At 42.3% G+C, this 25024-nt stretch overlaps 1 protein-coding gene across 3 annotated transcripts in view; it reads left to right on the plus strand.

Moving 5' to 3' along the window:
- The first annotated feature begins 18958 nt into the window (after positions 1-18958).
- The window catches only part of Rai2 (retinoic acid induced 2), a 60161-nt gene continuing 54095 nt past the window's right edge, over positions 18959-25024 (plus strand). Inside the window, exon 1 of one of the 3 annotated variants that reach the window (XM_048336197.1) lies at positions 18959-19080. The gene's annotated coding sequence lies outside the window, so the exon portion shown is untranslated. Of the gene's footprint in view, positions 19081-19431; positions 19460-19554; positions 19789-25024 lie in introns of those variants that run through there. The other 2 variants (XM_048336200.1, XM_048336198.1) reach the window with 2 other exon arrangements.

The following is a 25024-nucleotide window of genomic DNA, read 5'->3' on the forward strand; positions in this document are numbered from 1 at the left end:
GATTTAACAGTAAAAGATTAATTAACTTAATCCACCATATCAACAGACTAATGAAAACTATCAGATAAAAATATTCACTGATTTGGAAAATTCATTTGACAAAATTCTGCATACTTAGGCACTGGTGGCTCATGCCTGTAATCCTAGCTACTCAGAAGGCTGAGATCTGAGGATCATGGTTCAAAGCCAACTGGGGCAGGACAGTCCATGAAACTCTCATCTCCAGTTAACCACCAGAAAACTGGAAGTGGAGTTGTGGCTCAAAGCATTACAGTTCTAGCCTACAGCAAAAGAGCTGAAGGACAGCGCCCAGGTTCTGAGTTCAAGCCCATGACTGACAAAAAAGTTTTTACACACTTCATTATAAGTCTCAGCAAATTAGGAAAAGAAAAAAATATTTCCACTAGAGAAAGAGCATCTATAAGAAAGCTACATATAACATCATGCTTATCAGTGAAAGACTGAATTCTTTCTCCCTAAATCAGGAACAAGGTAAGAATCATACTAAGATACTACCAGAAAATCTAGCCACTGCAATACCACAAGCAAAGCAAATAACACCATATATGTTGAAAAGGAAGAAATAAAAGTGTTCTTATTTGAAGATGACATTACGATCGATGTGAAACAAAAACCTCAAGAAATCTCTATTTTAAAAGACCTTCTGGAAGTAAGAATTATATTAATATAGTTTATGAAGATCACATAATACAAGATGAACACAAAAGCACAGTCTTTCTGTATACGGACAGCAAATGTATGAAGACAGAATCACTTACAGTTATTTCAAAGAAAAAGTGAAACTTAGAGATAAGCTTAATAAACTAAGTCCAGGATTTGAGCACTAAAGATTGCAAAATGCTGATGACAGAAATAAAAGAAGATCTGGTGATACATTCATGTTCATGAATTACAAGACTCATATAATAAAGATGTCATTTCTCTCCAAATTAAAATACATATTTAAAATAAGTCCTATCCAAATTCCAGCAAAGATTTGTGTAAATATAGAAAAGATTATTATAAAATCTATATGGAAAAGCAAAGGAACTAGAATAGCTAAAACTATCTGGAAAAGAAGAAATTTAAATTTACTTATGCAAAACAATATTCCAAACTCAAAGGAAGTGGCGGGTTTATGTTTTTCCATTATTACATAATTTTTTGTTAAATAAAGGATAAATATATAATATGTGAACCCTATGATTTAACTCAAAATTGGATGAAAATAAAATGACAATTCCCTTAAAATTATTAGTAGCAAGTGCACACACACAAAATGGCACCCTTCCTAGTGATCACAGAAATACATTTCCTACAGCAAAATGAAATAAATAGCATTCATGAAGCATTTGCTTTCATACCACATATTTGGAGTGGTCAGTGGAATTCTTCTTAAAATCAGTTTGGCAACATGAAAATGTTTCTGTGTCTGCCTCAGAAACTTTATCACTATATATTTACTCTGGGAGATAACTATTAATGGCAAGAATTTATATATACCAAGATAAAAACTTTAGTGTTCCTTATAACAACACAGAGTTTGGAAATACCCTACACTTCCAATAGTAAGGAGAAAGCTAAGTGTGTGGTAATGAACTTATGTAATAATATTGTTTACAACCATTGAAAATATTTATTATGATTAGGAAATATAATTTGAGTGTTGTGGAAAAATACTGATGTAGCAAGAGCTGGACTAAAATTATATGTCATAGTATTTCAGTTGAATAAATACTATAAAGAAAAACCACTTGAATAAAATATACAGATCAATGGAGGTGATTATGATTGAATGTTTATACTAAAACGAGAATAGCCTTTTATTCTTTTATTTAATTTTCAATTTTTTTCTTTCAATTTTTTTATTGTCAAAATGTGATACAGAGGAGTTACAGATTCATATGAAAGGCAGTGAGTACATTTCTTGTCCTACTTGTTACCTCCTCCCTCATTTCCCCTCCTCCCCCTCCCCCTTTCCATCTCCCCCCAAGAGTTGTGCAGTTGGTTTACACCAAATAGTTTCTAAGTGTTGCTTTTTGAATGGTTTGTCTTTTTGTTCTTTGTCTCTCGATTTTGGTATTCCCTCTCCCTTCCCCAGTTCTATTACCTGTATCGGACAATATCCAGGGTACTCAGATGTAGTACAGTGAAGCCCACAGATTGGGAAAAGATCTTCACCAGCCATACAACAGACAAAGGCCTGATATCTAAAATATACACAGAACTCAAAAAGTTAAATTCCTCCAAATCAAACAAAGAACCAACAGTCCTCTCAACAAATGGGTTAAAGACCTAAAAAGAGACTTCTCTGAAGAGGAAATGAAAATGGCCAAGAGTCACATGAAAAAGTGCTCTATATCACTGGCCATAAAAGAAATGCAAATCAAAACAAAATTGAGATACTACCTCAACCCAGTAAGAATGTCTATTATCAGGGAATCTAATAATAACTAATGCTGGAGGTGATGTGGCCAAAAGGTAGCTCTACTACATTGTTGGTGGGAATGCAAACTTGTTCAACCCCTTTGGAAAGCAGTGTGGAGGTTCCTAAGAAGGCTAAACATAGAGCTCCCCTATGACCCAGCAGCCCCACTTTTGGGCATCTACCCAAAAGACTACAAGCAAGACCACACTAAAGCCACCAGCACAACTATGTTCATCGCAGCACAACTTGTCATCACTAAAACATGGAACCAAGCTAGATGCCCCTCAGTAGACGAGTGGATGAGGAAAATGTGGTACATATACACAATGGAATTCTATGCCTCCATCAGAAGGAATGACAGTACCCCATTTGTAAGGAAATGGAAGCAATTGGGAAAAAATCATACTAAGTGAAGTGAGCCCAACCCAAAGCAACATGGACCCTATGGCCTCCCTCATAGGGAATAGCTAGTACAGGAATAGGCTAGTCATGGTAGAAGACCAAAATACCCCAATAACTACACCCATATGACCACATAAGAAGATGCCAAGTGAAATGAACACATTACGGAAACAAGAGTTATACCACTGTTGTAACTATTCTCAACACGCTATGTCAACTTGTACTACTTTTTTCCCTTTTTTCCTTGTCAGTTTGTTTGACTGAGTGGTTTGTCTAGTTTTGTTTCTCTTGTAGTTCCTTCCTGTGGCTGTACCCTCGCTACCACTGTACTACATCTGAGTAGCCTTTTATTCTTAAATGTGATTTTACATCAGCATTTTAATGAGCATTTTATTTAAAGGCTATATATATTCCCCAGATCTTCTACATTAATTGTAACTTTGTTCTAAAGCAATAACTTTGTATTTTTCAAAAGATCATCTCTAGGGCTGGGAATATGGCCTAGTGGCAAGAGTGCTTGCCTCCTACACATGAAGCTCTTGGTTCGATTCCCCAGCACCACATATATGGAAAACAGCCAGAAGGGGCGCTGTGGCTCAGGTGGTAGAGTGCTAGCCTTGAGCGGGAAGAAGCCAGGGACAGTGCTCAGGCCCTGAGTCCAAGGCCCAGGACTGGCCAAAAAAAAAAAAAAAAGATCATCTCTAGTTCATTTAAAATGTTTCTTTGAAAGCAAGGATCCATCTAACATAAAGAGAGAGGGAGAAGGAAAAAGCTACCGAGAATGAATGAGAATATATTCAGAATGGCGGTCCAATTTATGTATCACTCTGGTCAATATAGACAGTACATTTCAGTGGGTGATGTGCGCAGCAACGTGGACTTCAGGGATTGGTGGAACACTTTGGTGGGTTGGGTTGCATAGTTGAGCTATATATCCAGTGGAAAGCTTGCAAGCTCTGCAGAGAATCAGGTGGATCTACCACTGGGGGTCATGTGGAAAGAGATCATGGAGACAAGTGACTGGCGAAGGCTGTGGCTTTGTGGCTGAGTGATGCCCAGTTTACTCCCCTCAAGAATGTGAGAAGCTTAGATAGACGAGTGAATCTAGCTTCAGCACAGATCCAACACTCCAGTAGTAGTCTGGGTGACCAAAGATAATTCTGAGGGTGGCAAGCATTAGACAATTTATTTTGACAGGGGTCAAGGTGAGCAGAAGTCAATGGAGAGCATTCTTGTGAGTGCCATTAGGTGTTTACCTGGTATAAAGGAGTCATAAATGTGACCTCTAACACTCCTAAGCAACTCATCCTAGACAAGAGAAGTTTTAAACGTGATAAAATACCCCTGATCTCACTGTAACTGATTTTGGTACCCAGAACTAGGGAAGGGAAGGGGAACTTCAAAATGGAGAGACAAAGGGCAAAAGGGGAACCAATGTAACAGCAATACTTATAAGAGAAGACACTGTAAACCAACTGTACAACTGGTGGGGGAAGGGAAATAGGGAGGGGGAAGGTGGGAGGAAATGAGGGAGGAGGTAACAAGTTTGATAAGAAATGTACTCACTGTCTTACTTATGAAACTGTAAACCCCTCTGTACATCACTTTAACAATAAAAAATCCTTCAATTTATACATGCATGAAAGCTCTGGGTGAGTTCTTGAGCATGACCACCCTTCATTGTCCGCTTCATAAAAATCTGTAACTTGAGAAAATCTCCCAGGTGAAAAAGAATGAAATGATTCAAGTTATTCAAAGATGAATTACTTTGCCACGCCTTTCATCTCTTGAGTTACTGGGAGAGTAACTTGTAGTGCATGAATTGGGACACATGGTGCAAGGTGTGTCAGGGATTATTTGGGAAACTGACTGCCATGCTCCTGTTTTATTCCTGTAACACATGCTAGCAAGATCAGACAGCCTGTATCAAAAGTGAAATAATCATTTCCAAAAGCCCATGGGTTTGATGACTGACAAAAGACCTCACCAACTCTTCTCCCAAGCAACTACTGTAGAGGCATAACCTTGTACTCACCTCAGTGCCATACACAAGAGGACTGCCATTTTAGGGGCAATTGAAGATATTTATGGGTCATTGCTTATTATCCTCTTTAACTATAACACCCCTGAACTGAAATATCTCAGCAATTATGATCTGTTTGGGATTATATTCGAATACTCACCACTCCAGGGAAATTTTGTCAAATTTTCCTTTCTTACTCAGAGATCAATCAGGCTTATCTGTGATTGAATTTTAAGAAAAGAGAGCTAAGTCCGGAAAAATAACAGGACTTGGCAAATGTGTAAATGTGTGTGTGTGTGTGTGTGTGTGTGTGTGTGTGTGTGTTACTTCTGTACACAGTTCTCTTAGCTTCATTCTTCCTATCAGAAAGCTGGGTTATATGAGGTCATTTCTGAACTATCATAGCCCTTCTTCGTGTGCCAAGATTTCAACTACATTTATGCCACAGTTAGCACAGGTGTTCCATCCAACAAAGGAAGTCATTTTCCTCAAAACGGATCTGGGTTTGTCTTCTACTTCACTAAAATACACTGCCTTAGTATTTCATGCCTTAGACTCCAAATCTCTATAGCCTCTTTTCTGGCCTTTTGTTGGTAATTTATAAAATTTACATGGACTCTGTCTCATGTAATCTGGCTTCTCACTTGTCTTGTACAAAGCTCTCTGCTGATTTAGGCAAATCCTGGTAGTCTCAGGTGACAGTCACATAACTCTAATGTCAAACCTAGTCTGTGAACACTCTCCCTTCATTTGGAAAACATTAGGTATAATGCTTGTAGGAGATAAGGTTTATCAAAACCACCTAGGCATGCAAGACCAAGCAGAAGCATGAGGGAAGCTAGTAATATATTTAACAATTACTTATTGAGGGGCTGGGGATATGGCCTAGTGGAAAGAGTGCTTGCCTTGTATACATGAGGCCCTGGGTTCGATTCCCCAGCACCACATATACAGAAAACGGCCAGAAGTGGTGCTGTGGCTCAAGTGGCAGAGTGCTAGCCTTGAGCAAAAAGATGCCAGGGACAGTGCTCAGGCCCTGAGTTCAAGGCCCAGGACTGGCCAAAAAAAAAAAAAACCAAACAAAACAATTACTTATTGAGTGCCTTGTACATGAGAGAATCAAAGTCAATTCTGTGGCATATGTACCTTCCCCATTGTTTAAGGCAGGAATGTGTCTTAAAGGTGCTGATAGGCTAAAAACCACCATATGAGAAGCTCCTCTTTTAAATTTAGCAGAATTATGCACCAGTTTATTTCCCTCATTTGTTTTTAAAGGCATATTATGACACTTGTTCCTGATCAACTTCTTCCTTAACAATTATTTTGTTAGATCATCTGAGTCCAGAAAGACTTTACTGCTGGGAAAGGACTAAAACAAAGCAAAGATAATCCTGTTATGGCATCTTACAATGCTTTCAATTGCCAGTGATAACTATCTCTGCCTCAAAGAAACTTGAACTGTAAAGCAATGTAATAATTTATAAAACAGGATGTTCAGGACCAGGTGGCTCTACAGTTGGTAGTACTACTAGCTCAATAACATAGTCATCATTCCATGTTCTTCCTCTACTGGCTTGTAGGCCTTTGGCATCACGTCTTTATAAGACTGGGCTCCTAGTCTTGTAGTGACCACCATTTCTGGATTGCTGGGAAGACCCAGTTATGTCCTTACCCTCAGTAGTATTCTCGTTCAAGGTGATCAGTGGTATGGTCACTTGCATCATGTTTCTGCTGTTAGCAGCGAGTGAGGGTTACATTATCCTCACATCCACTGGGAGAGAGAAGGATGCCCTCTTAGAGAGTGAGAACTTACCCATGAGGCCCCAGAAAATCTTTCATTTCTCTTGCTCAAATTATAGCACTCTAAAGCTAAGATCCAATTCTAGGGAGCATAAGTTTCACAGAAGGATATGTGTGTGAACATTTGTATTCTGCTAGGAAGGAGAAATTAGAGATTCATGACAGAAATGCCACAAGCAATATCCTTCCTCATGATCAATTCTCAAAAATATGAATTAAATCCTTGACAAATGTTGAGAATAGAGCTACATTTGGATTCTGAGAGACTTCAGTACTACAGGGCAGGGATGTTATTCTATTATTGTATTCCAGCATAGCTTAGTGCCCTAAAGTAATAACTGTTCAGTAAATACCTACTTATGGCCTAACTGAAGGACCAGCTCACAAATCCTATGATCCCAACTTGGCTAATTTTATTCAAAGGGTTTAAGAAATCCTCAAATGAGGAACACTGAAGCTCCCCACTCTCTTTCACACAGACCACACTAGACAATGCCATTTGGTCATATGTCAGAGCCTTGTCCTTTCCTCCTGGGCTCTGAATATTCCTTATATAAAAATGTCATTGACACTGAGCTGTTTCTCTGAATGCTTTCCATTCTTTTCTCCCAACCCCAACTTGGAGTTCCTCAACTAGCTCTTGGATTTTCCTCAGCATTTACCTCTTTGCATTTGCTTTATTCAGCAGTTGTCCTTTTGCATCATGATTGTGTGTCCATTAGCCAGAAAATATTTACCACCAAAACATTTGCAACTCAAGTTTTGACTTTAGATATGTTATTCAACTTCAGAAAATAGCCATGAGCACTAAACTTTGGGCTTTCTGGAACTCTACATATATTCATACAGGTCAAGTACAATCATGTTGGCATGACAGAGGAGGAGGATGGGCTTGGTCACCATCTCAATTCACATATGTCTCCTGTGGAGCTCAGCAAAACCCACTGGCTCAACTGGGTGCTTGTGGCTCATTCCTGTAATCCTAACTACTCTGGAGGCTGAAATCTTAGGACTGAGGTTCAAAGCCAGCTTGGACAGCAAAGTCTATGAGACTCTTCAATTAACCACCAAAAGGCTGAAGGTGAGGTGTGGTTCAAGTGGTAGAGTGCTAGCCTTGAGCAAAAAAGCTTAGGGACAGTGCCTAGGACCAACACAGACACACAGACACAGACACAGACACACAGACACACAGACACACACACACACACACACACACACACACACACACACACACACACACACACACACTGGCTCAATCTATGCCCAAGGCCTAACAACTCCTAAATCTAGGCCTCTTATTTCGGTTTTGAACTCCAGATCTACTTTTCCAAATGCGTTCCAGATATTTCTATATGAATATCCATTGTGAGGTCTTTTGAGTTCGGTGGGAACCTTGATGCTTTGCTCTGCCTGCTGCAGGGTAAGGTGAGTTCCTTCCTGGAAACCCTGCTTTCAGACTATGCTCGGAGAATTATGTCAGTTGGCTTTTTAATTCTTTGTTCTAATGAGAGCTGTTGTTCCAAGAGTCCAACCTGAGCATGAACATAGACATTTCTGCTGTGCTGCTATTGCCTTCACCACCCTGAGAAGTTCCACTAATACTAGCTGATTGTTGTATTATTTCTGAGAGGAAAACCAGAGCCTAGGAAGATGGGAGGCTATTTCCAGACTATAAATGGATAATGGATTATGCGCCCTGTGATTTTATAGACCCCACTACCACTAACAACCTGTTGCCCCTGTTGATTCTTCACACCCCAACTGGGAAGTGTAGGTCTGAGTCACTCAAGGAATGCATCTGATGAGAACATTCCTCATCGTGGAACATCACAAGCCCTATTCATTTCCAACATAGAGTCTTCTTTATCTACTACAAGAGATCTGTGATCCCTAGTTACAGTGGTTCATGGTGGCCGATCTAAAAGGATGAAATGTGCTGTGAAGTTGAAGTCTTTGCATGCAAATAGGCCCTACTATCTCCATTTTCCTGAGAAATAACACAAATCCACACAAAGCTGGGTAAAACAGGCCAGAGGCGCCCCGCCCTGAGTCCACAGCCTATTCAAAGCCAGGTATCAAAGGCAGCAGCCCCACAGCAGACAGAGGAGCCACAGTTCCCGAGACTGCTCATGTCCCCATCTACAGAGGATGCCCAAGGCCTACCTGCAAGCTGTGCGAACCACAGAGACCCAGGATTGCACCAACAGGGGAGAAGGGTCAGAACAGATCCACCCCCTGTGAACTGAAATCAAGTCAAACCAGCCAATCAGGAAAATAGACTGCAGACCATTGCAAGGAAACCAGAGACTGGGGAAAGACCACCCAAACAAGGAGGACTCCATTTTTTTTCTTTTCAAACATTTTTTAAACTTTTTTAAAAAATTTTTTTCTTTTTAATTTTTTCACTTCTGAAACGTCGTTGGTTTTTTTTTGTTTGTTTGTTCCTTTGTTTGTTTTCCATTTTTACCGGTTTGTTTTATCAAGTTTTTGTTTGTTTGTTTCTGTGTTTGTTTGTTCGGGTTGTTCCTTTTCTGTTTTTTTTTTTTCCTTTTTATTTTTTTTCTTTTTTAAATAATTTTTCTCTGTTTTGTGCATCTGTCTTCCACTATTTTTACTTTATTTCTCTCTTTGCGTTCTCTTTCTTTAAAAATTACTTTCCTATGAATAACACTTCCGCTCTTTTCTGCTAACTCTCCATTGTCTGTCATTTTAACCTTGTTCTTTTTACTGATTCTACTCTTCTCCACATTTCCACATCACTGAAACTAAACCAAAATCACCACCCCCCAATACATTTTACTCTATTCTCTTTACTACCTCCAACTTACCTCCCTGACTTACTGCCTGGACCTCCAGGTTTCATTGACTCCTGGTTATTGGATAGAGGGTATCCCAGCTTAATCTGAGTGAATCAAAGGGGTTCATAGAGAAAGCCAGTCCTAAAAGAACTTAATATAAAAACAAGAATTGCATATAGGGTTGTAACAGTAAATAAGTAACTACTGAATACAGGGCCCAGGATCGGTTGTTATATTGAAATTGTATTCTTTAGGAACACCAAATCTAATTTTATAGACAGGTATATAAGGTATCTGTATATAATTGTGAACTTGTAAGATTTACACAACAGTGCTTGGTAAGGGCTGCTTTGGGTCTTAAACGGTGCTCACAGGTGCTGGTAGACTGGCATTCCCAGCCCAAATGGGCAGAAGAAACACAAGAAAGATGGCAAACAATGCAGTCTTTTCTCCCACTCAAAACAAGCAGGAAAGGGCTGGGGATATAGCCTAGTGGCAAGAGTGCCTGCCTCGGATACACGAGGCCCTAGGTTCGATTCCCCAGCACCACATATAAAGAAAACGGCCAGAAGCGGCGCTGTGGTTCAAGTGGCAGAGTGCTAGCCTTGAGCGGGAAGAAGCCAGGGACAGTACTTAGGCCCTGAGTCCAAGGCCCAGGACTGGCCAAAAAAAAAAAACAAGCAGGAAACAGAGCAGTCAATCAAAGACATAGAAGAGAACCCCCAAAATGCTCTACAAAGTCTACTGATAAACATGATAAATGAAAAGGTTGAATCTCTTCAGTCAATTATTCTAGAGCGTGAGGAGGCAAAGCAAAAATTCATGGAGAATTTCATGGCATCCACAAATAGAAAGATAAATGAACTTCAAGAGTCAAATGAAAAGATAGCTACCCAGCTTAAAGTTTTGAGAGACAACAATCAAAACCAAAGTAATGAAGTTAATGAAGTAAAGAAGTCCATACAAGACCTAAAAAATGACATGGAAATCATGAGGAAAGACCAGTCAGAAGGAAAAGAGATTCGAAATCAAGTAGGTAGCCTACAGTCCCGACTAACTGAAGCAGAGGATCGAATCTCAGGAGCTGAAGATTCCTTAGATTCTATGGAGAAAGATCAAAAATCAATACCAATCCAGTCCAATCAACAAAACAGATCGCTACAGGAGATTCAAGACACGATCAGGAAGCCCAATTTAAGGATAATAGGTATTGAGGAAAACTTGGAGAAAGAAGTTAATGGGATAGGCAATCTATTTAACAGAATATTAGCTGAGAACTTCCCAAATATCCAGAAGGAAAGGCCTATACAGATACAAGAAGCATTTAGAACCCCAAACCGACCAGACCAGAATAGGACATCCCACCGACACATTGTGATCAAAACAGGATCAGTAGAGTACAAGGAAAGAATCCTTAAAGCTGTTAGGGAGAAGAAAACAATCACATATAAAGGAAAAGCAATCAGAATTACCCCAGACTTCTCAGCAGAGACCATGAAAGCAAGGAGAGCCTGGAATGAAGTATACCAAACACTAAATAAAAATAACTACCAACCAAGAATTCTGTACCCAGCCAAACTCTCATTCATAGCCGAAGGTCAAATAAAAGTCTTTCACAGTAAGGAAAAACTGAAACAATATATCTCCACCAAACCAGCTTTACAGAAAATCCTCAAAGATGTACTATACAGGGAAAATAATCAAGATCCCAATGAAGACAGAGATATGAACCCTAAATAGTAAACATCAGATCAAGAAATGGGAAGACACAGCTTTAAACAAGATAGTGATAATGAAAGGAACAAACGATCATCTCTCAATCCTAAGTCTCAACATTAATGGACTTAATTCTCTAATCAAACGACATAGGCTCATAAGTTGGATCAAAAATCAAGATCCATCTTTCTGCTGCCTCCAAGAGACACATCTATCCAGCAAAAGTAAACATCTTCTAAAAGTGAAAGGCTGGAATCAAACCTATCAAGCAAATGGCCCCTATAAACAGGCTGGAGTTGCAATCCTAGTATCAGACAAAATTGACTTCAAATTAAAAAAGGTAAGAAGAGACAAAGAAGGTTACTACATACTAGTAAAGGGATCTCTCCTACAGGAAGATATAACCATTCTAAATATCTACACGCCAAATGCAGGAGCACCCAACTTCATCAAACAAACACTACTGACTCTAAAAACACTCATAGACCTAAACACATTGATAGTTGGGGACTTTAACATTCCACTGTCACCTCTGGACAGATCAACATGCCAAAAACTGAACAAAGAAACCACAGATCTTAATAATTGCATAGACCAACTAGACTTAACCGACATCTACAGAATATTCCACCCAGCAAGGACAGAATACACATTCTTTTCAGCAGCACATGGAACATTCTCCAAAATAGATCACATCTTAGGGCACAAAGAAAATCTGTACAAATTCAGAAGTATCAAAACCATTCCCTGCATTCTCTCAGACCACAATGGAATAAAATTAGAGCTCAACTCAACCAGCCACCACAGAAAATCCTACAATTCATGGAGACTAAATAACACACTGCTGAACCATCAGTGGGTCATTGAAGAAATTAAAACGGAAATTCAAATGTTTATGGACTTCAACCAAGTTGAGGACACAAAGTACCAGCTCCTTTGGGACACAGCAAAGGCAGCACTCAGAGGAAAATTTATATCTCTGAGTACATACATCAACAAACTGGAGAAACAGCAACTCAGTAATTTAAGGAACCACCTTAATTTTCTGGAGAGAGAACAGCAAGCCAAACCCCAAGTCAATAGATGGAAGCAAATAATTAAAATCAAATCAGAATTAAATCAATTAGAGACTAAAAAAACCATCAAAAGAATCAACAAAACAAAGAGCTGGTTCTTTGAAAAAATCAACAAGATAGACAGACCCCTGGCAAACCTGACCAAAAAACGAAGGCAGCACACTCAAATAAACAAGATAAGAGATGAAACAGGTAATATCACCACAGAAATAACCGAAATTCAGAAAATAATAAGGGACTATTTTGCAAACCTTTATGCTAACAAATTCGAGAACTTGGAAGAAATGTATGATTTCCTAGAAAAAATTCATATCCCCAAACTTAACCATGAAGATTTAAACCTTCTAAACAGACCCATATCCAGTATTGAAATAGAAAGGGCAATAAATGATCTCCCATCCAAGAAAAGCCCAGGTCCAGACGGATTCACTGCAGAATTCTACAAGGCCTTCAAAACAGAACTCACACCATTATTTCTCAAACTCTTCAATGAAATTGAAAGAGAACGTTCACTACCAGACTCATTCTATGAAGCCAGTATAACCCTCATCCCAAAACCAGGCAGAGACTCATCACGGAAAGAGGACTACAGACCGATCTTCCTGATGAACATAGATGCAAAAATTCTCAACAAAATTCTGGCCAATCGACTTCAACAGGTCATCAAAAAAATCATACACCACGATCAAACTGGATTCATCCCAGGGATGCAAAGTTGGTTTAATATACGCAAGTCAATTAATGTAATCCACCACATCAACCGGAGCAAGGTAAAGAACCACATGGTTTTACCTCTGGATGCGGAAAAAGCGTTCAATAAAATCCAGCACCCATTTATGCTAAAAGCCCTGGAAAAACTGGGATTCCAGGGAACATTCCTGAATATAATCAAGGCAGTTTATGACAAACCAACAGCAAGCATAACTCTAAATGGTGAAAAACTAAAGCCATTCCCTTTAAAATCAGGAACAAGGCAGGGATGTCCAGTCTCTCCCATGCTCTTCAACATAGTACTAGAATTCCTAGCCAGAGCAACTAGACAAGAAGAAAATATAAAGGGGATCCAAATAGGAAAAGATGAAGTTAAACTTTCTCTCTTCGCAGATGACATGATCCTATACCTAAAGAATCCCATGGACTCTACCTCCAAGCTACTAGAGCTGATCCAAAACTTTGGCAAAGTTGCAGGATATAAAATAAACCTTCAAAAATCAACGGCCTTTCTCTATGCTAATGACCCAAGACCGAGGCTGAAATCAGGAAAGCAACTCCTTTTGCAATAGCCCCCCAAAACATAAACTACCTAGGAATAACCTTAACCAAAGAAGTGAAAGACCTCTTTGATGAGAACTTTAAAAGCTTGAAAAACGAAATTAAGTCAGAACTAAGGAAATGGAAAAACCTCCCATGCTCCTGGATTGGGAGGATTAATATAATCAAAATGGCAATATTGCCAAAGGCTATCTAAAAATTCAATGCAATACCCATTAGTATCCCAACACCATTCTTTAATGAAATAGAGGAAGCAATCCAGAAATTCATATGGAACAATAAAAGACCTAGAATAGCAAAAACACTCCTAAGCAGAAAGAACAGTGCTGGAAGAATTACAATACCCAACTTCAAGCTGTATTATAAAGCTATAGTAATAAAAACAGTTTGGTATTGGCATCGGAACAGGCCTGGAGACCAATGGAACAGAATTGAAGACCCAGAAATGAACCTACAGAACTACGCCTACTTAATCGTTGATAAAGGAGCTAAAACAATAGTATGGAAGAAAGATAGCCTCTTTAACAAGTGGTGCTGGCAAAACTGGCTCAACACATGCAACAAACTAAAACTAGATCCTTATATATCACCCTGCACCAAAATCAATTCCAAATGGATTAAAGACCTTGAAATCAAAACAGACACCCTGAAAACACTGAAGGAAGGAGTAGGAGCAACACTTGGGCTCCTTGGCGCAGGACGGAACTTCCTTAACAAAGACCCAGAAAGGCTACAAATCAAAGAAAGGTCGGACAAATGGGACTGCATCAAACTGCAGAGCTTCTGCACGGCAAAGGACATAGCTCGCAAGATAAACAGAAAGCCCACAGACTGGGAGAAGATCTTTACCGGATATTCAACAGACAAAGGCCTCATATCTAAAATATATGCAGAACTAAAAAAAAAATTACCTTCTTCCAAAACAAAACCGCAAAGAACCAATAGCCCCCTCATCAAGTGGGCTAAAGACTTACAAAGAGACTTCTCTGATGAGGAAATGAGAATGGCCAAGAGACATATGAAAAAATGCTCTACATCACTGGCCGTAAAAGAAATGCAAATCAAAACAACATTGAGATTCCATCTCACCCCAGTAAGAATGTCATATATCAAGAAAACTAACAATAACAATTGTTGGAGGGAATGTGGCCAAATGGGAACCCTACTTCATTGTTGGTGGGAATGTAAACTGGTTCAGCCACTCTGGCAAGCAGTATGGAGATTCCTCAGAAGGCTAAATACAGAACTCCCCTATGACCCAGCAGCCCCACTTTTGGGTATCTATCCAAAAGACCACAAACAAAATCACAGTAATGCCACCAGCACAACAATGTTCATCACCGCGCAATTTGTCATAGCGAGAATCTGGAACCAACCCAGATGCCCCTCCGTAGACGAATGGATCAGGAAAATGTGGTACATATACACAATGGAATTTTATGCCTCTATCAGAAAGAATGACATTGTCCCATTTGTAAGGAAATGGAAGGACTTGGAAAACATTATACTAAGTGAAGTGAGCCAGACCCAAAGAAACATGGACTCTATGGTCTCCCTTATTGGGAATAATTAGTACAGGTTTAGGCAAGTCATAGCAGAGCATCACAAGGCCCAATAGCTATACCCTTATGAACACATAAGATGATGCTAAGTGAAATGAACTCCATGTTATGGAAACAATTGTTATATCACAGTTGTAACTACTTTCAACATCCTATGTGTATCTGTAGCTTCTATTATTGATGATGTTATTGTATCACCTTCCTGTGGTTGTATCTACACTATCTCTGTAATGTTATCTGAGTATATTAGAAACCATGTATACTGGTATTGGAAGTAGGAAATTGAAAGGGAATACCAAAATTGAGAGACACAGGGTAAAAAAAGACAAACAACTACAAAAGCAATACTTGCAAAACTGTTTGGTGTAAGTGAACTGAACACCTCCGGGGGGGGGAGGGAAAGAGGGAGGAGGGGGGGGGTTATGAGGGACAAGGTAACATACTGTACAAGAAATGTATCCAATGCCTAACGTATGAAACTGTAACCTCTCTGTACATCAGTTTGATAATAAAAATTTGAAAAAAAAATATGCTTCCCCCCTAAAAAAAATGAATATCCATTGTGCCCTCTCCAACATATATGCTAACTAGAACTCACTGGAGCAGATGCTGATGGCTCCACCCATATTCCTAGGATTTCAGTATGCTTCTCAGGCATCCACCAGGGCTGTTTCTCTGTACTTAATAAGGACTCTCTGCCAATTATGGGTGCCAGATGAGAATCTTCAGAAAATCAGTACCCCCTGGCCAGTTCTCAACTACACCTTTTGAGTGGCCAAGAGATTGTCCATGGGACTAAGCTCTAGTTTCCCACTGTGGTAATTGGCCCTGTTGAAATACTCACCTGAGCGCTATCATCTCTATCTCTGTTCCTCCTTTCCCTACAAGTGTTTCCTTCACTTTCCAAATCAACTTCCTACACTAGAATCTTTATCTCAGGATCTGTTTGTAAGGTCGACAACATTCATCCTCTCTAAATCCAAATCTGCCTCTATCTCAGTGACCACCACCAACCAATCCTGTCCCCTGAGTCAGCGATCCTAACTCCTCCTGTTTTCTCCCCAAATTAAGCCCCATTGATGCTACTTCCTTAAGTTCCTACTTTTCATCTCTACCTCATTACAATTCCGGATACAGAGCTTACCTCCCTCCAATAAGCCCTTCACAAAACCCAACAGTGGTCAATCTCAACCCAAATCATCCCTTGTCACTCCATTGCTTAATATCCTTCAAACCTCTGTTCCAGACTTAACAAAATATTTGCAGCCTCTAGAACATGCTTGGCAGTCTGGCTTCCGTGCTGGCTATTCCTTTCAATTATGAGGGCTTTCCCTTACAGTGGAAACGGTTTATCTCTTAGCACTCAGTAACCATCACCATCTCTGTGCCATCTTTGCTGACATCACTGCTCCATGCCATTCCCCACCCTTACAGAACAGCCATGGGCCCACACCTTGTGCGTTCACCCAGCCCATTTTCCAACTCCTGGTGTGCCATGTGGTATCACAGTGAATTATTAACAGATTATTTACTCATGTGTGAGCAAACTAAGGTCAACAACCATATATTAACCATCTCTCTACTTGAAGAGATGACTGGGTAACCTGTAGTTGCTTAATAGATGTTTACTGGATTAAGTACATGAATTGCTCATCTGGTAAGCACGTGAAAGCTAGATTATGAGAAGACACTGGGTTAGAGAAGCAGAATATAGATGAAAGACTTAGATCTGAGATGGGAAATGTCTTGATCATTATTTAAAATAATTAGATATTAGAATTACAGACCTCAAAAACCATGATGGAAGATTTTGTTGTTCTTTCTTGCTGTTTGGGCAGGTCTTTTACTCTGTCCATTTTCTTAGGCAATCCTTTGACTGTATGAACATATTTCATCCATATTAATGTTCCATTTCGGTCCCAAAGCACCCTCTGCCCCCCTCTGTTCCCTTTCCCAAATCCACACCTTCCCTTATTCTCTTTTCCTTCTTTCTGAAAGGGCAGCCATGATGGAAATGCAGAAGGAAGGGTGTAAGTATACATTTACTTGGGAACAGGGGTTGTGATGTCCATGTATTATGTATTAATCTAAATCAATATAAGCTTTTCTGAAAACATATGTACCTTAAAGAAGAACAAGCCTGAATCACAATTGCCAGCAAGGATCAAACATTAACTTAGGATTATGATGAAGCCAATAAAAGAAATAGGCTAATAATTGTCATCCAGAATATCAATCGCTATTTTATACCCATATACACCCCCTCAACACACACAAAACCTTTATGGATTTCTGCCACAAGCTTGCCCCCAGTTATAATTACATAGCTATGTCTTTAGTTTTATTCAGGCTGTGTACTGGCAACTGAGACCTCGCATACAGGATCCAAGAAGTCTGAAGGGTTACAAGATCTATAGAGAAAGTCTTTAGTTACTAAAATGATCAAAGTCACATTCATAGGCAAATGTTTCTGCAGGTATCATTACTTAGTGTGAGTGATTTATTTCCCAAACAAGAAAGGTATTTGCTGTTAATACTTTATCACTTCTCAAACTTGTATTTCTTTCTACTCTTATGTCAATTGGGGTCTTCTTCATTTGACTCTTCTTTGTCAAAAGGAGAAATTCAATATGAAGGATTGGTACCACTAGGCTGACTTACTCTAGGCATAGTAGACCTATGTTTAGAGACTATTGAAATCTTTTCATTAAAAAAAAATCACACAAAAGATCTTTCGGTTTGAAGAATAAACTTACAATATTAATATATTCATTTTTATAAAAATGCAATTGTGATATGTAACTTTTAGTATCTTTTTGTGGAAGGCAGAGTCCATAAAGGCAGAAGTGTCCACAAAAATCATGACTTGGCCATAACTTCTACCACATTAGGCTTACATCACATCATGGGTTCCCACAGTAGTTATAAACTAGTCCACAGGAGGCTTTCTAGGTATCTCACACTCTTGTGGCCACTCTGTATTCTACTAGAGAGAAGTCGTGATTAATACACACAGTGTGGGATTGACGAAGTGTATGTGTGCGTGGGGGGGGGGGGTGTGAGCATGCAAAGTACAGCTAGATTCATGCCGTTCTTGGTTCTGATTAAAATAATTCCACCTCTGCCATTCTCCGAAATCTTCATCCTGTTTTGATTAATAAGGGAAAAACATCCTTACATCTTGGAGGATTCATTAAACCAATGCAGCTGCTTCCTTTTCTTTGTTAAAACCATGTTAAGAACATAGGTTTACAATGTTTGAATGATCAATAATACTATTGACATATATTATGTATTTGCAGGTCAGTCACCATATGCTTGTCCATCATCTTTGTGATTTCACTTTGTGGAATTACACACCGTCAAGCAAACACTGGGTGTTTAATAAATGTTACATTAATACATGAATTGCCTCATGAATAGAAATTAGATTCTACCCATGGACTAATTTTGTCTGAGGAAAATCAACCTGTGTCCCAATCGACATTTTAGTTTGATGGCTGGTCCTTTCCCACCTCCTCTGCCTCTGTCCCTCCAGGGCTCTGCTCCCCTTTTAGTTCTTCATCTTGGGGTCTGGAATGTTCCCCAGTTTGACAGAAGGCAGCAAGGTGCCCAGCTCTTCGAGCCTTTCCCAACACGTCCCCTCTCCATACCCTTCAGCTCGGGGCTCCCCTGCCCCCCTGCCCCCCCCCCCCCGCACAGCCACACCCTCTCTGTGGGCAAGATCACCTGTCCCTCCTCCGCCACCGCCTCCTCGGGTACCCTTTCGTCCCCCTCCTGCTCCCCCTCCTCCGCCACCTCCCCCAATCCCTCCCCTTCCCCGCCTCCTCCCACCCCTCGGTGTATATAGTAAAGGCCGGGCGGGCGCTGCACGCAGACACACACTCGGCAGGACACAGGCGCACACCCGCTCACGCACAGCCCGGTGGCGGCGACAGCGGCTCGGTGACAGCGGCCACGGAGGCTCCGTCCACGGTGCCCCCCCTTCAGGCGATCCGTGGCGGTCAGTGGCGAGGCCAGACCAGAGCGTACCCCCACCCGCGACCACCCCGCGGCTTCCTGGAGGCTGTGGCCCCCCCCTCCTCCCCGGATTGCGAGGTAGCGGCAGCCGCGGCGCCCCCCTGCGGGGCCGGGGTCACCCCCGCGGGGTCCTCCCCCAAGACAACCAGCCACCGGGACGCAGGGGGCGCGTCAGGCTGGGCGCGCCTGGCAGGGCCCGGGCGCCCGGGAAGGGGCCTGGCTGCTCCCGGGGGCAGGACGGCGCCCGGAGGCCGGCCAGCGGCCGCGGGGAGAGCCGGGCGGGGGCGGGGACGCGGCCGAGGCCACGGTGGATGCTGCGCGCCCGGCCCGGGGCTCGGGCGGCCGGAGCCGCACGCTAGCCGGTGGGTGCAGGGATGAGTCCGGGAGGCGGCGCTGGTTGGTGGGGCGAAGGTCCCCGAAGTGGGTTTGGGGCGGGGGGGGGGAGCTTACCCGCACGCTGGCACTGGGCGCAGAGGGTAATGCGCGGTGTATCCCGTGCCCGGGCACCGGACTCGGCTGTCTCGGGATCTGCCATCCTGCCCCGGCCCGGAAAGCCCGGCGCCTTCCAGGCCCTTCGAAAGATGGATTCTGTTGACGTATCTGGCGGCCCTGGCGAGCTGGGTGGAAAGTTGGGGTTGTACTGGGCTCCTCTTTGTGACCCTCAGCCAGCCCCGCATCCCCTTGGAGCCGCGTGAGTGTGCATGGGCGCCTTGGGAACCCTGGTGCCCCCCAATGCCCAGCTCAGGGGTGGCCGCACCAGCTTGGGCTTTGCTGCCATGTTAAGCACCAAGCCTCCTTCTCGCTGCATTTTTTTTGCCTGCGTTTCAGTGGCGCCTTGGGCTGCGGAGGGAGTTATTGACTGTCTCCACGTTGGCTTTTTTTGGGGGGTGGGGGTGGGTTTGGGGTTGTGCTCTGTGTGTTTGCTTGTTTGCCATTTAAAGCCCGACTATTGTTCCGAAGAAGCTCCGCCTGGGTGGGGAAATGGCATCCCACCACAGTTGCTGGCGAGGGGTAGAAATGTTGCCAAACAGCTGCTGCTTTGTGTTTCTCTATCAGAAGTCCCTGGAGTAGGTTTGGGGTACGATGGATGGTTAGAGCTCAGAATGGGGCATGGAGGAGGAAGGTGGTTGTGGCAGAGTGGATTGTCACCCATCCCATGGCATGCAGTCAGTCTTCCTGCCTGCCTGCCAAACTTTTATGAATATTCCTTTTGTGGCACAGGGAAAGCTAATGAATTTAGCTTATTTTCGAAGGAACAACAACCTGGCTTTAACAATGCTTTGGGAACTTAATCAATGAGAAAGGGGGGTGGGGAGGAGATGCTGACACTGTATCGGTGCTGTGGTTGCCGCTTGTAGAGTCAGGTACAAGTGGGCAGGGCAGGGTACAGCCTGGGCGTCAGCATTCCCCGAACTGCTGGGAGCTTTGATCTATGGGCATGGGTGCTACACCACCCCCTTGGGCCCCCACTTTCTGGGCTCCTCCGAACCTGGCAATGGTGCTGGAGAGAGGCAGCTTGTGGCAGAGAGCGGGCCAGCCTCCCTCCCCTCCTCATCTGGCGTTTTTAAGGATGTGTAAATATTTTGCTGAGGATAAGTGACATCAACAGAATGATATTCCGCAGAGCCCGGGTGTGCAGCGATGATAAATAGATAGAGCCAAACAAAGTTTTGATAACCGCCTATTCTCATGGCTCCCTCTGTTTCATTTGGGTCTTTGTTTTTGTTGGTTTAGCATTATCTCGCATCCTCTGGTGTGATCCCTTGATTTAGCCGATTCTTGGAAGCTTCTCTTCAAGAGAAAAGCAGCCAGCAGGGAGAAAACAATTCTTAGCCTTTGCATGCAGCAGGCTAGATTTTTCCCCCGTGCGGTTCCCAGGGACTCTTTCCCACCGTTTTCTAGATGTCTCTTTCTTCCCTTTGAGTCATCAAAATTATTTGTTGGTTGGTGAAGACATTTAGGCTAACTTTGAACTGTTGTGTGGCAGTGCCTTTGTTACAATGGATGGGTGGTGATGTGGTAGGGGGCCAGCCTTTTCCCAGTGTGGCTGTGTGCTCCACTCCCTTCTTTCCCTTTGCTTTTTCTCATGAAGAGCTGTGCAGAAGCCTAGGGTGAGGTTAAAGGGACAGGATCATAAGCCTGGTGGCATCTCAGTTTTTCTGTCCCTTAAAAGCCTAGGGAAGCCAATCCCAGACACTTTTCTTCCCCTCCCCACATATATTGAGTAGATATCCTATAGAGGCATGCCTGAGGTGACTCTTGGCATTGTGAGCCTAATCAGACTGGAACTTTTGAGGATGGCGGAGGTGGTGGTGGTGGTGTGTCTGGCCATTTTGGCACTATCCCAGAGAACTACCCAGCCACCTAGGGGACTCCTTTATTATTCAGAGAAGACCCCCGTGGTGATGTTTGTCTTAGGAAAACCTGCTCTGGAACAAAATGAGAAAGGATTTTTCCATACCAGTTGTTGAGTTAGGAACTAGTTGGCAGGCAGTGGGCAACAACTTACAAATAAATGGCAAAATCTTCTACTTAGAAACCAGCCACTGAGACAGGGCCATCAGAACAGCAAGAAAGAGAAACGATGCAAGCAAAGGCTGGGAGGTTTGTGACCTGGTGTTGCTAGGAGTGCTCTAGCAATAGCAGAGAGCTCTAGCTATAATGACCTGGAAACGGAGAAGAGGATTGTTCCCTCCACCCTCAAATCCCTTTACCCAGAATGGAGATATTCTCCATGTGCAGATAGCCACACGCTATGTGATCCAAAGCCACAATAGGAAAATGGCAAGTGTCTGGCTCTGTAGTTTCTCTCCTAACCTTAGATTTGGGGAGAAGAAAGACTAACTAATTTAGCAAGGGAGCTAACATTTGTTGTTGCCCTCTGTCTGCCAGGTACTTCCCATGTGAGAAACCTGCTTAGTTGACCCTGTGACCCTTATGAAGCATTATTTTACAGATAATGCTCAGAGAAATTTCCAGTCATGAGTCTGATTCTAGACTTCAGTAGCTGTGATTTAAAGAGGCAATATGTCCCTCTGCCCCTGCTCAAAGTCTCTTATTTATTTCTCCCAAAGGCCAGAGCCCTCAGCCCATCCCCCTTTATGAAATATGGTACGAATCCCTGTGTGGAGTGGGGTAGGGGAGGAAACCCGCCAGTGAGGCAGCCCAGTCACTGGTGATGAACATTTATGTGCCAAGATAGATAGATCCCAAACAGTCTCTAACCATTTCACATAGAAAATGGTTAGGAATTTAGGAATCCCCCAACAATCCATTGTTGCTAAATAAATGAAAATCCAAATGATGGAGCCACTAGAATGAATGGTGGTGGGAAGAGAGATATAAATCATTGTCATAGGGAGACCTAGCAAGGAGAAATCCAGAGGCTGTATGTTTGGTAGATACTCAAGGGTTTCTGGGGTTATGCTACAGTTTGAGCGCTTAGCAGTTCCATGCTGACACATGCTGATTTATTCCTCATGTCATCCATGGGAAATAGACAGCATTAATGGCATCTTCCAGATGAGAAAACAGAGGTTGGAACAGGTTAAGTGATCAGTCCCAAAGTCCTTGGTAGTAGAGTGGATGTGGTATTTTATTTTATTTTTTACTAAATACCATCCTTAACAAGTATTAAATAAAAATAAGGGAGGAGGGGACTTGAAATTTATCTTTCAACAAAGTGGTAGCCCTTAGCCCCCTAGAAATTCTGAAGCCACTCAAGAGCCAGGATTTGAATCCACATTATGAGAGGCTTCTGACTGCCGCCACTCTGATCAAAATCTGAGGGAGATTTGAGAGTATAAGGCTCTCCAGGTGGGGGAAAGATGGCTAATTGCACTTTCCCCACACACAAAGACTGTGTGGAATTCTGAATGAAGCTTGATTTGGGGATCAGGATGACATCCTTGCTGTAGAGTTGGCAGCACTTGTCTTGGGAGAATGCCTCTGATTGCCACTTTTCCCTCCCACCTGATCATCTGTCTGGGTGCCCATCATCTCATTCTTTCCGGACTCAAGCCGCTTCTTTTCAGCTCACAGTTTTTAATGAGCCTCTCCGCGCTACTGCTCCTCTGTGCTTCACTGGCAGTTGGTGAGGAGGGAATTTTGGTGGTGACAATGGCTCTTTTGGATTTCATACATGAAGCTCCTTCTCCATCTGGCCAGGGACACATACAAACACACCTGTGTACCAGAGGTGTGTGTAATGCGATCATGCTTCTCTATTAGCTTCACCAAATTAGATTGCAAACGTGCAATTGTTATCAAAAGAAGTACATGGTGATTTTGTTTTTATCCCATCCCTTTCCCCGAACAACCCAAAACGCCTAAGATGGAGATAGCTCAAGCAGTGGATGCCGACAGCAGTGATGGTACTTGCTGATCTCCCACAGCTGGGAGGCAGCCCTGTACAATGTGGGCATGGTCTGTCTTTGTCCGTTTTGACTGCTATAACAAACTAGTCCAAATTAGGTAGGCTGTGAATGACAGAACTTTATTCCTCACAGATCTAGAATCTGTGAAGTCCAAGATCAATATGTGAACGTACTCACTCTCCAGTGAAGGCCCATTTTCATATTCATGGATGGCAACTTCTCATTGTGCCCTCATATGGCAGAAGGGGCAAGTAAGTTCTCTGGGGTATCTTTTATAAGAGCACTAATCCCACTGCTTTCATGGGCCCTGCTTTCATAATCCAATCATCTCCCCAAATCCCCACCTCTTCATACCATCACCTTAAAGATTAAGATTGCAACATGTGAATCGGAGAGGTGAGGGACACAAACACTCAAGATCACGTAAATAGATTCCAGGGCTTGACATACAAGTCCATTTTAATCTCCACCCAGAGGTATCAATAGGATTCTAGGATATCCCAATCCTAGTAGTTCCAGTTTCTGCTGTCATCATTGGCTCTAAAAACTCAAGACTTATAGAGAATCATGGAACACACCCTGCTCTCTCTCATCTGTCATTCTCATTCCCAAAGCTTTTTAATCTTTTATCCCAGTGTTGTCTGATAGGAATTCCTATAGGATTGGAAGCATCTAGTATCTGCACTGTCCAATGCAGTAGCCATTAGCTACATGTGGCTGTGCTATGTTTGAAAGGCAGCTAGTCCAAATTAGAATATACTGTGTTACTGGATTCCTAAGACTTAGGACAAAAGAGAGGGCAACATAGCTCATTCATAATTTGTATTGATTATGTGGTGAAATGATACTTGGAATACATTGATTAAATGAGATAGAGCATTACTATTAATATTGCCAATGTGTTTTTGAATGTGCCTTCTAGAGCATTCTAAAGTCTGTATTTCTATTAGACAGCACTGCTGTGGAACACACTAACTGCTGTGATGTTATAGCCCCTGCAGATGTGCTGGGCCATGAACACTATCTCCATGGCAGACAGTAGCTACAATGGTCTGGCATGGGATGCTTTCGCTTTTCACTGGCTTAGAGCCATTGAAGCAAGAGCCATTGGAGAAAGAGCAATGGCTAACTAAGGTGCCACTAGGGAGGGGAAGTCCCCATCAGACCTACCATGTTCATATTCTGTGAGTGAATATAGGCTCCTGAAATCTAATGGAGAAAGCAAGGCAAGCAGGCAGCGGAAAATGCCCAGCTGGCTTGGACAAAAGAGTCCTTTTCCTTTCCTTTTTCATCACTCAGAACATGCAGCCAGTATTCTCATCCTTTGGAACGTTGTCTCCTTCTTGAATCACTGATTCCCCTGATACCCACTGTAGTAGCAGCTTCAAATAATATCCTTCCCAGGACTTTGTGCTTGGAGAATCATGTCCCAAATAGACACTCTCATGCTTAGAGTAGGTTATTTGGGGCAGAAGCTAGTGTTAAAGAAGACAAAGAGGATGCACAGAGTCATTTCCGGATAGCCTCATGGGAGCAAGAGCAAGGACATAA

The sequence above is a fragment of the Perognathus longimembris genome, chromosome 28, assembly GCF_023159225.1.
Source record: "Perognathus longimembris pacificus isolate PPM17 chromosome 28, ASM2315922v1, whole genome shotgun sequence".
In the NCBI taxonomy this organism is placed as follows: domain Eukaryota; kingdom Metazoa; phylum Chordata; class Mammalia; order Rodentia; family Heteromyidae; genus Perognathus; species Perognathus longimembris.